Source organism: Synchiropus splendidus, chromosome 10 (assembly GCF_027744825.2).
Source record: "Synchiropus splendidus isolate RoL2022-P1 chromosome 10, RoL_Sspl_1.0, whole genome shotgun sequence".
Lineage (NCBI taxonomy): Eukaryota > Metazoa > Chordata > Actinopteri > Syngnathiformes > Callionymidae > Synchiropus > Synchiropus splendidus.
In genome coordinates this window covers 10,246,040-10,256,061 of record NC_071343.1, presented here as the reverse complement: position 1 = coordinate 10,256,061, position 10,022 = coordinate 10,246,040, and positions in this window count along the sequence as shown.

The window sequence follows — 10,022 nt, the reverse complement described above, 5'->3', positions numbered from 1 at the left end:
CATGCGAGTAGTTGCCATCTTTGGGTCGAATGATGTTCTATAAATTTTTATTTTTTATTTTTTTCATACATTTTTTTATTCTGCACCTTGGTCTGCATCCACTTTTTTTTGGTTAAATTGATATGTTGAATTAAAAGGGAAATGTGCATAGTGTCTCAATGTTTAACCACTAGATGGCGGTGTGTTACGTCTTTAAACTCCACTTGCGTGATTCAGGTAGGAATGAATGAAGTGATGCTGGTGGGACCTTGGAGAGCCTCAGGCTAAGACTCAGTGACTAAATGTACTTTCAATGGTAAAGTTATGGATCAACTTAAAGGTCCAAATGCCTCCGTTTAAAGTTTATGCTGCACTCTAGTTAGTCAAACAGAATCTATTAATGTCTGAAGACTTCAGCTGTTTAATCTTATAACACAGAACTTTTAAGGTGTTCCGGGTTCAAGAACATTAACAAACAAAGAAACAATGACGATAAAGTCATTTGTCCAAGCATGATATGTTCAGCAATAACGTGAACTGTTGTGTTATTGTGAGAGTGATTGAAATGTGGACGAAATCTTTAATAATTTGGGGTAATAATTTCAGGCAGCTGGACGTGTCAACTATAACCGCCAACCTCGTCTGTGTTTATTTTACAAGTGGCCTTTCAAATGGAATGAAAGATTTTCACACGAGTGTGGATCCCAGCGAGAGGCATGGGGATGATCCAAACACTTTTCCCGACACTGTTTTGTATGCAGGCCGTCATCCACCGTGAGGCACCAACCCAGCAAAAACTGTCCGTTTGGCTTTTGGAGCCACATGAAAGTCCAAGCCCGAGCAGACAGAATGATGCCGAGCTTTGCTTTGTGTGGTGGGGAGAGGGTGCTGTGGTGTGTGTGTGTGTGTGTGTGTGTTGAAGGTTTTCTGGGAGGTCACCCTTCCTGCCAGTCATGCTTAGCCGGCATTAGATGCCTTTTGGTAGAGTTAACACTCGGGTACAACGGCCGTTTTGTGTGCAGGTCCCACCCTCCTCCTTTACTGAGGACTCATGCCAGAGAGCTGAAAATGCCCCCCGCAGACAAAAGCGCCCAAAAGTTTCGGAATATTAAATACTTCCCAGTCTTCACCTCTATGGTCCTCTCTGTTTTATTGCAATCTTTTTTTTAAAGATATTGCTTCTCTGCCTTCACTTGAAGTCCATCTGAGATCCTGAAACATCCAGGAAAACTAGTGAGAATAACTGAAACAAAATTCACCAGAGAAAACGCAAGAAAAGTTTAGTGTGTCCCTGGGATCACGTACATCATGTGATGGGCTGTTTAGGCTTTGTGAAACTGTCCTCATTTTCAGAGTCCACTAGATGGCACTCTCTGCTCTAAAGCTTTTGGCTTCGAACAACCATTTCAATGAAACCTCACACCATTTTTAAACCAAGAGCGCCACCTACTGAGCTGAAAATAAGGAGACTGTTTCATGAAGCCTCACCAGCCCATCACATGATGTGAGTCATGTTAACTCCGCCCTCCCCTCTTCCAGTCACCATCATCTTGGATGTGGAGCACGGCCTGACTTTGTAAGCACTAGGTATTGAGTTTAAAACAGTTTGTGGCAACAGTCCCGCGCAAACTTGTGTATTTTTTTTATCTACAATTGTGTTACATTGTTCAATGAACCAGTGCACTTACGAACCCTCTTGTTCACGTTGTGTTTGTTTGGGTGAACGGCTCTTACTGGTGCTGCTTCTTGGTTTGATTTTGAGACTTAAAGAGTATTTCAACAAAAGAAACTCGCCATAGTGACATTCTAAAAGGTTAAACATTGTATAAACCACAATATAAAACTTAATTGATGGTGATCTTGCTGGTTAATTTAATTTAAAGGCGAAATAAAAACAATAAAACAAAGCAAAAGAATGTCGCCCATCCTGAGTGGCGACATGAAAATCAATAGGCCTGGTTTGAATAGTACGTATATTAAAGTAAATGAAATATACAGGTGGGTTCAAAAACATTTAATGATTATCTGTTATTGGAAAGTGACAGCATTTCCTGTCACTAGTTTTTCCACTAACCTTCCTTATAATTCTTCACTGTTGTCACTCACAACACACACACACACACACACACACACACACACACACACACACACACACACACACACACACACACACACACACACACACACACACACACACACACACACACACACACACACACACAGGGAGTAAATAAATCATGGTGAGAGGTTTATAAATGATGAAACAAGTCCAGACTCCAGATGTGATTGAGTGTGTGTGTGTGTGTGTGTATGTGTGTGCGTGTGTGTGTGTGTGTGTGTGAACGTCATGTTGGCTTCAGGATTTCCCTCACATCCCAGTATGAAGAGCCAGAACAGCACAACTGAAGCGACTGCAGATGATTATGGGCTGTTTTCTTCATGACACTGCAGGAGACACTCATAAACGGAGAGCGCTCACATGTGCGACTCTTTAGTTTGCATCTCTTCATCATTTCCAACCTTCTTAAGGATTGTCATTCGACTCCTTTGGGGTTTTTTAGGTCTTCTATGTGGCTTCCATTTAATTTCAGATGTTAATGCTGCATGTGGGCTGTAGTTGTTGCTGACATCACAATAGAAGAGCCCAGCTTGGTCATAGTGAAAAACCATGTTTGGGTCATCTCACAAAACACTTTATACATTAAGATACAGTTACTTCATCTGCACATCCATTTGCACATCCTTGTACAGTATATACACTTATGAAATGAGCCAGTGTTCTACAAACTTAACCCAGACTCACTAGCTAAACCAGTGAAGCCACATATTGAAACATTAAGTTCCAATTTTTAAGTCCTCCTTTTTGATGCTTTGATTTGTTCCACATGAGCCTGAAGAACATGTGCGTTCAGAATGTGCATTATGTTGTGTAGCAGTTGTAAAATATGGCAGGTGCCTTTTGAAAAGTGTCAACACCAGATCTGCCATTTGGCTGCGTGAACAAGTGCCGGTTCTTAGTGACGGAGAGATGAGGTTTCATGAAACAGTGTCCTGATTTTCAGAGGCCACCAGATGGCACCATCTGCTGTAAAATGTGTGGACTTCAACAACTAGTTCAATGAAGCCTCACATCATTTCTAAACCAAGAGCGCCATCTAGTGACCACAGAAAATTAGGTCACTGTTTCATTAACCCTGAAACACTGTTTCATGACACCTCATCGAGCCATCACCGCCAGTACTGTTGTCTGGTGAAGGCATCGACCCCTCAGGTGGAATGGAACCCTGACCCCGACTGACTCTTTCCTTCACGCAACTTTCATGCCGGGACCCCAACTTCCTTCTCCACAGCTCAGCAAGATCAGCCATCAGGAGACAAGGATGACCCTTCCACTTCCCCGGCCTCAACCCTCACCTTAGATGGTGTGTTCACTCTCCATCCAGACACTCTTGCTCTTTCTGGGTGTCATAAATGAAAGTGCAGTGAGACGTTTTTTTGAGATAACCAAAGATTTACGCCCCTCAATCTCCTTTGCTCTTCGACATCTGCGTGTCACCCAAACACAAGCTTGTCCTCAATGGCAACCAGCCGTTGTACAACAGCGACCGGAGGAAGGAAGTATGGTGGAAGACTTCCACAGAAAACCAGTGTCCATGCTAGTGTTTTACTATCAATATTACTCCAATATCAAGTAGTTAAGTACTCCTACTAGTACTACGTCTATTACTACTACTGAGAATAATAATAACAATAACAGCAGCGCCTTGGTCTAATATATATCTTGAAAAGAATCTACTTTACTGCTTGTTATTTCATTGTTGCATTTGGGGAACAAATAGCATTTAAGACTGACATGTTAAATAACATTTTTGGTCAATTCCACAGTGTGTGAATCTACCTACTCCTTTTTAAATATGGCTGCTGAAGTTACCTGGTAAGAATTCTTGCAATGTGTTGACATCGCAATATATAGTGCAAAAAGAAAGAGGAAATCACGTTGTCAGATGTTCCCAGTATCGTGTAGCCCTAACTGGTACCACGGCTTTGTGGTATTTGGAATCTGGTATTTATATAGCCCTAGACATGAGTAGAATTTCCCCGCATTTCCCCGACATCTATGGCCGCACTGGCTGGATATGTGGAGAACGGTTGTTCGCCTCTTCTGATCAAGCGACTACTGCAGGCTTAGAGCTTGGTGAGTGCAAACGTTTGAGATACTTATTTTCTCCTGGTTTGATATGTTAAAGATGGGTGCACTGGCGCAGCAGTGTGATTGAACTCTAGAAGAGATTCTTAACCATAGTGCCGGCGCCCATGGTTGGTCCGTGAGCGCCTCCTAGAGGGCCGCTAAAACTTTTTTGTTTTACACCATTGGGCCGTGAGATGCTCAGTTTAACACATGAGCCACGTATGGCGGCAGTAGTGTGTCACTGAATTGACTTGACAGCTCCAAATCTGTGATAGTCAACAACTATGGAGAAGTTCTTGAAAAGAAAAAATGTGATGTCGCCTCCCCCAACAGTAAAAAACTGTTCATGAAAGCACCTGTTGCAGTGTTGAAGTTTTGAAAATTAATTCAAACATTTTATGGAGATACTGTCATTTACACTTTACTTATATCTTCTTTGGAGTTTAAATATATTGTTTTTATTTTATGATATTTAGACATTTTAAGTTTTATTATATTTACTTTATTCAGAATTTGATTCAGTTTTTCCAATTTTCTCAACAGTCTGCATCAAGTGTATTTTTTTTTCTTTAGTAAAATTGATGAACGTGACTTGCACCTGGTTCTGCTGCTGGTTGGACTTTTCGATGACAAATAAATATATTTGCGATGATCACATTGTTTCATGTCATTTCACAAGATTTTGGTTTGTTTACGTGTGAGTAGTTTAAATATGGTTATTGATCACAAAATCAGGAGTAATGATTCAGTTCTGTTGAATGGGTCCCGGTTGCATTTGTTCGGGGAACGGTGGGCCCTGAGATCAAAAAGGTTAAGCTGCTCTATGAGACATGTTTCTGGTTGGAGTCTTTGTGATATGGAACTGCGACTTTACAAGTGAGCAGGTGATGTTCCATGGCTTAAATGAGAGCCGCTACGCCATCAGAAAAATGACCTCTATTGAAAGATAAAATCTCACGTGATCAAAGGTATTAAAAAAGAGTGGAAACATTGAAACAAACACATAACACATCATGGAGGTGGTCTTGACCATGACGGTTTACGCCTTCGCGGAACGACCCCAAAAGTCAGAACATCATATAACTGAAGTCTGTTGCTCGTGGAACTCAATTTACGTGTCTTCGCTGGAGAAGAAGTCAAAAGAATAAATCAAAACACTGGGTTCCTAATCGCAAACAAAACACAACAACGCAACATGTGTTACGGGACCAATGAGGAAGTATAAAGCACGACCTTTGAAATATAGTCCTGGTGATGGTGTCGAAAAAAACAATGAGGTCAGGCAAACATCTGGCTATTAAACAGTGCAGGTACAGAGTACAGGAATGCTGTCGCTACATTCACTCTGTTGTCGACATGCAAGAGTCTCTCAGATCTCCGACTCCTCAGTCCCGGCACGTGGCGGCCACATGTCAGCGTGAACCCCCCCGGTGTGACTCGTTTTGTCTGTTGTGTTCGTGTCAGTCAGGGTTTTAATGAACCTTCACTGCGCTGTAAATGAAATGATGTCATGCTGAGTCATGTCATCAGGTACTAATGGCTGGTTTTAGCATGCCACTCTTCCTGTGGAGGAGTCATCACAACATCCGCCAGAGAGAACAAAAAGCGGTTTAAACGCTGGTTTTACCGATGCAGCGTTCGGTGGAGTGAGAAGGAGAGACGGGGAGACAGGAATCAGTGTAGGACATTCGGGCCTGTCTGTGACCCCGGGCACCATGCATTATATATTGTATAGGATGCAACATTTATGTAGCTGTGTGTGCGTGTGTGTGCGAAGGGCCGTGGCATGAAAACTCATTCAGATTCTGCTCCACATCGGTAAATCTTCGCATATATGTGCTGCCTCCAGTCAGGCCTGCAGTTTTCCATTCACATATTTTATTCACAAACATGGCTGCTCTACTACTAGTTTCAGGCGTGTTATGGTATGGTATATGATCTTTTATTTTGATCACGTAAACAACAGCATAAACATAGTAACATAATAATAATAAGTGAACGATGAAGAAAATGAAAACAAAGCAAAGAGTAACTTCCATTTGCAATTTCTTTTCATGACTAAAAAGGAAGGAAGGAAAAAGGTAGGAACAAGTACAAGCTGATCTAAACCGACCCCTTAAGTTACAAGTATTAATGCTCTGATCATCATCATCATCATCATCATCATCATCATCATCGTCATCAAAAGTCTCTGATATAATCTAAAACCACAGTTTAACCAGAGCATCTAAACCAAAGTTTTAATCCCACTTTCCTTTGTTGGCCATAATCCAGAGTTTAAGGGCAAACAAATGTCTTCTTTAACAACCACAGAACTTCACTTCAACACTCTAGCTTGCTAACTTTTTAATTCAGATGAATTAAATAGGAACATACATCCGACTCTTTGGAAAAGGACATTAACATTATTTTAAACATAGGGATTTCCAGAAACGGAAATGAAGGTGAGCAGTATAATGTGGAATGTGCTATTGTGAGAGCAAACCTCTTCATGTCCTCCGTCTTCCTCACCGACATTCTTTTGTCCAACACGTCCCCCTGTCTCTCCTCTCCACACATCCTACCCCATAACTTTGTCTCCACACCTCTCCACCTGAGCTGTCCCTCTGATATGTTCCCCTCTGTTCGAGTCCTATATAGTCACTTCCAACGACAACCTCATTAACGTCCACTCCAGCTCCTTTCTTTGGGTAAGAATGGCCCTATACCGTACGTCTAGATGGGCCTCAGTGCTGTCCTATAAAGCTTCCCTTTCACTCCAGCTACTGTCTCAGATCACCCCGACATTTGTCTCCACCCGATAAAAAAGTAAATAATGGAAGAAGGCCACAATGTAGGAGCCAACCTGAGTGGAGGATGGATATGTTCCCTTTCCTGGATGGGTTTCCTCTGACCACTTCCTTCCTCAGTTTGCAATGACATGGACCATTCACAATGAGGGTCAGTGTGTGTGAGTGGTCTCCACGTCCCCCACAACATCTGAGTCCGGGATCTCCTTCCAGACTGAGATCAGGGCATCGATGAACTCCTGCAGAGTCCGTGGCCTGATGAGACGTGTGACTTACTTGCAGTGGATTTTAGGAAAAACTCCATCCTGAAGCAGTTCAGCATGGATTGGTACAGTACGGCGCCGCTCTGTACAAGACAATATACCATCTTGTTGGGCACCTGTGATGCGATTACAGTAGCTTCCACTGAGGACAAGTGGCAAAAAAGACAAACAAATGAGCAAAGGGAGATGAAAGGAGCGAGGGTTTGCGTTGAAAGGAAAACAGGATTAGTACCGACACAAAGAGAGGGATGAAGAGATTAAACCACAAGCTGATTGGAGGACATGAGATGACGCGTGATGACAGGTCAACAAAAGTTAAAGAAACAGACGTCTGGTTACTCAGCGGTCGGAGTGATATTGAAAAAGACTTAAAAGCCACTGGCGGTTATTAAAGTGCATCCGAGGCGGTGTTTGTGTGGAGTCTTGAATCATGAGGATGATGCTGCTCGGATGGAAAAACAAATGACTCGCCAGTGAGTCAAGTCCGTGTCTGAAAACACATTTTGGTATTGGTTACTGAAAACCACTACTTTTTAACTGATGTTATACAAGCTGAAGTGTTAAATATTTACCAAAAATTGTTGGCAAGAACAAGAGCTGGCAAAACTATGACTTAACTGTGACCATATTCACCGTCTGTGTTCAGAAAGGTTATGAACTGATGGCTCCAGAGGCCATCTTGGAATGGTTGTCCTTTAATCTTGCTCCACAGTTTGATGTTTTACAGATCAAAGTCGGTATGAATCGGACCGTTACCACAGTCTATTGCCGACTGCCGTACCAATAAAGTGTTTGCCTCCCTATGGAAGACTAGGGTTTGAGGCTAGTAGAGACCGGTATTCTTATCTCTTGAATGAGTTCCCATGAAGCTTCACCCTTTTTTCTTACAAAAACCTGAGAGGTCTTGTTCCAACGCTCGTGCCAAAGTTAAATATCTATCCAAATGAGGCCATGAACTACATATCCTGAGAAACCTTTCTCCTCCTGAACCCACAGAAATTTCCTCTCTGCTGTGTCTGAATGGAGGAAGGAAAAAAAAAAAACATCTTTTGACGTCTGCATTCTCCCAGGAGAGCTATTTCTACCGGTGCCCGGGGTTTCTATCAAATATTGAAGGTGGGCATCCAAAGATAGCCTTGATGACATTCAAGCAGAGTGGTGTCTCAACTGGAAGTGACATTCTGAATTTTGGAGAAGCTCTGTGGCTTTCCAAGTCTGTATTTGCATCTGAATTTCCTCCAGAGACGGAGCGACAGTCGGTTGTTTTCTTTTTATCCTCTCTTCCGCAAGGTCTCCACAAACGTCTGCCAGACTGGGTCATTTAGATCGAATGTGGCTTGGTGAGGACAGGACTTAAATAAGCTGAATAATTCACCCATGAGTTCATCCAGAGTTCTCGCCGATCGACCTGCTCACTTCTGCATAGTGAAGCATCCCAGTGGCCGAGGCTTGACAGGAGAAACCCTGCGTGTTGCTGTTCATGATGACGGAGGAATTGCTTCTTCACTTTAATATGACATGTGTCGGCGAGACTTCCAAGACATCTCCCTCTCTTATATCATGGCCAGACTCTTCCTGATGCTCAGCAAAGAGAGGCTTTTCTGTCCTTGTCCTTTGAAATATGCACCAGGTGGAGCATGGTTCAACCATAACATTTCAAACAGATCACACCCATCAGAGAGGTAGTCTGGACAGGTGACTTTGGTAACTTAAAAAAGAATATACATAGCTTACACGGCATCCATTTTTTTGCCTAATATTTTTGAAAACTTTTCCACCAGAAGTCGCTCCTGGTTTTGATACTCTTTGGTTTTCTGCTCCAGGGTGGATCCACCGGTGTGTGTGTGTGTTGCATGCCTGAGTGGACATGTGTGCCCTAAGTGCTAGCAAATTTGCTATCTGCAGATCAAAACGTCTCAGTGTGTGTTTATATGAATGACCCTTAAGCCCTCTGGTATCCCCCCCAGAGGCTGGTCGCCCTCTCCCCAGCGCACACGCTCAGATAGTCAAGCTGGCACTACGAACTACTGATGCGTACAGTCCTTTGATATTGGAGATGAGCTGAGAGTCTTCCCTTCTCACACACACGACAGCAACACAAATAGTGGTGCTTTCGCGTTAATAGCAGATTTTCGAGCCTGGTGCGGTCAGATTTATAAGAAGATGTGCTTGTTGTATTTCAGGTGGAGTATTTTTCCTCCAGGCTCGTGACTGAGAGCAGGTTTAAAAAAAAGAAAAAAAAAAAAAAAACATCCATCTTTTGATTGACATTGTGATGTAAACAAGAGCTGCACCCGTTTAACCTCCGGTGTCAGAATACTTGTGATCGCAACGTGTGGGAGTGTCTCAGCGCACGGATCCCGGAAGAGGCTTCATCCCGTCCTCAGGCAGTGGAATGTTACGCTCACCTGTTCACACCTCGCTGTTGTTGGTGACAGCAGATCTAGTAGAACCTTTATAAAGCCAAAGAACTATACAAGTAACATCCGACTTACGACCTGCTTGACTTACGTCCACCTGCACTTATGACCACGGCCAGCAGACGCTTATTTTTCTTTTATTCAGTGTCTGGCACCGCAGCACGTAGCAGCCCGGCAACACGTACGACAGTTACAGCAGCACAGTATCCCAGCATCTCACTCTCACACAGTGATCTACCACTACAGTAGCAGCTATAACCCTCGCGTCAGCTATTTTGAATGGCATTCGACTTAGGTCCAATCTGACTCATGACCGGTTGGTCAGAACCGATCCCGGTCGTAAGTTGGATGTTACTTGTAACGGCTAATCTGTAGGACACTA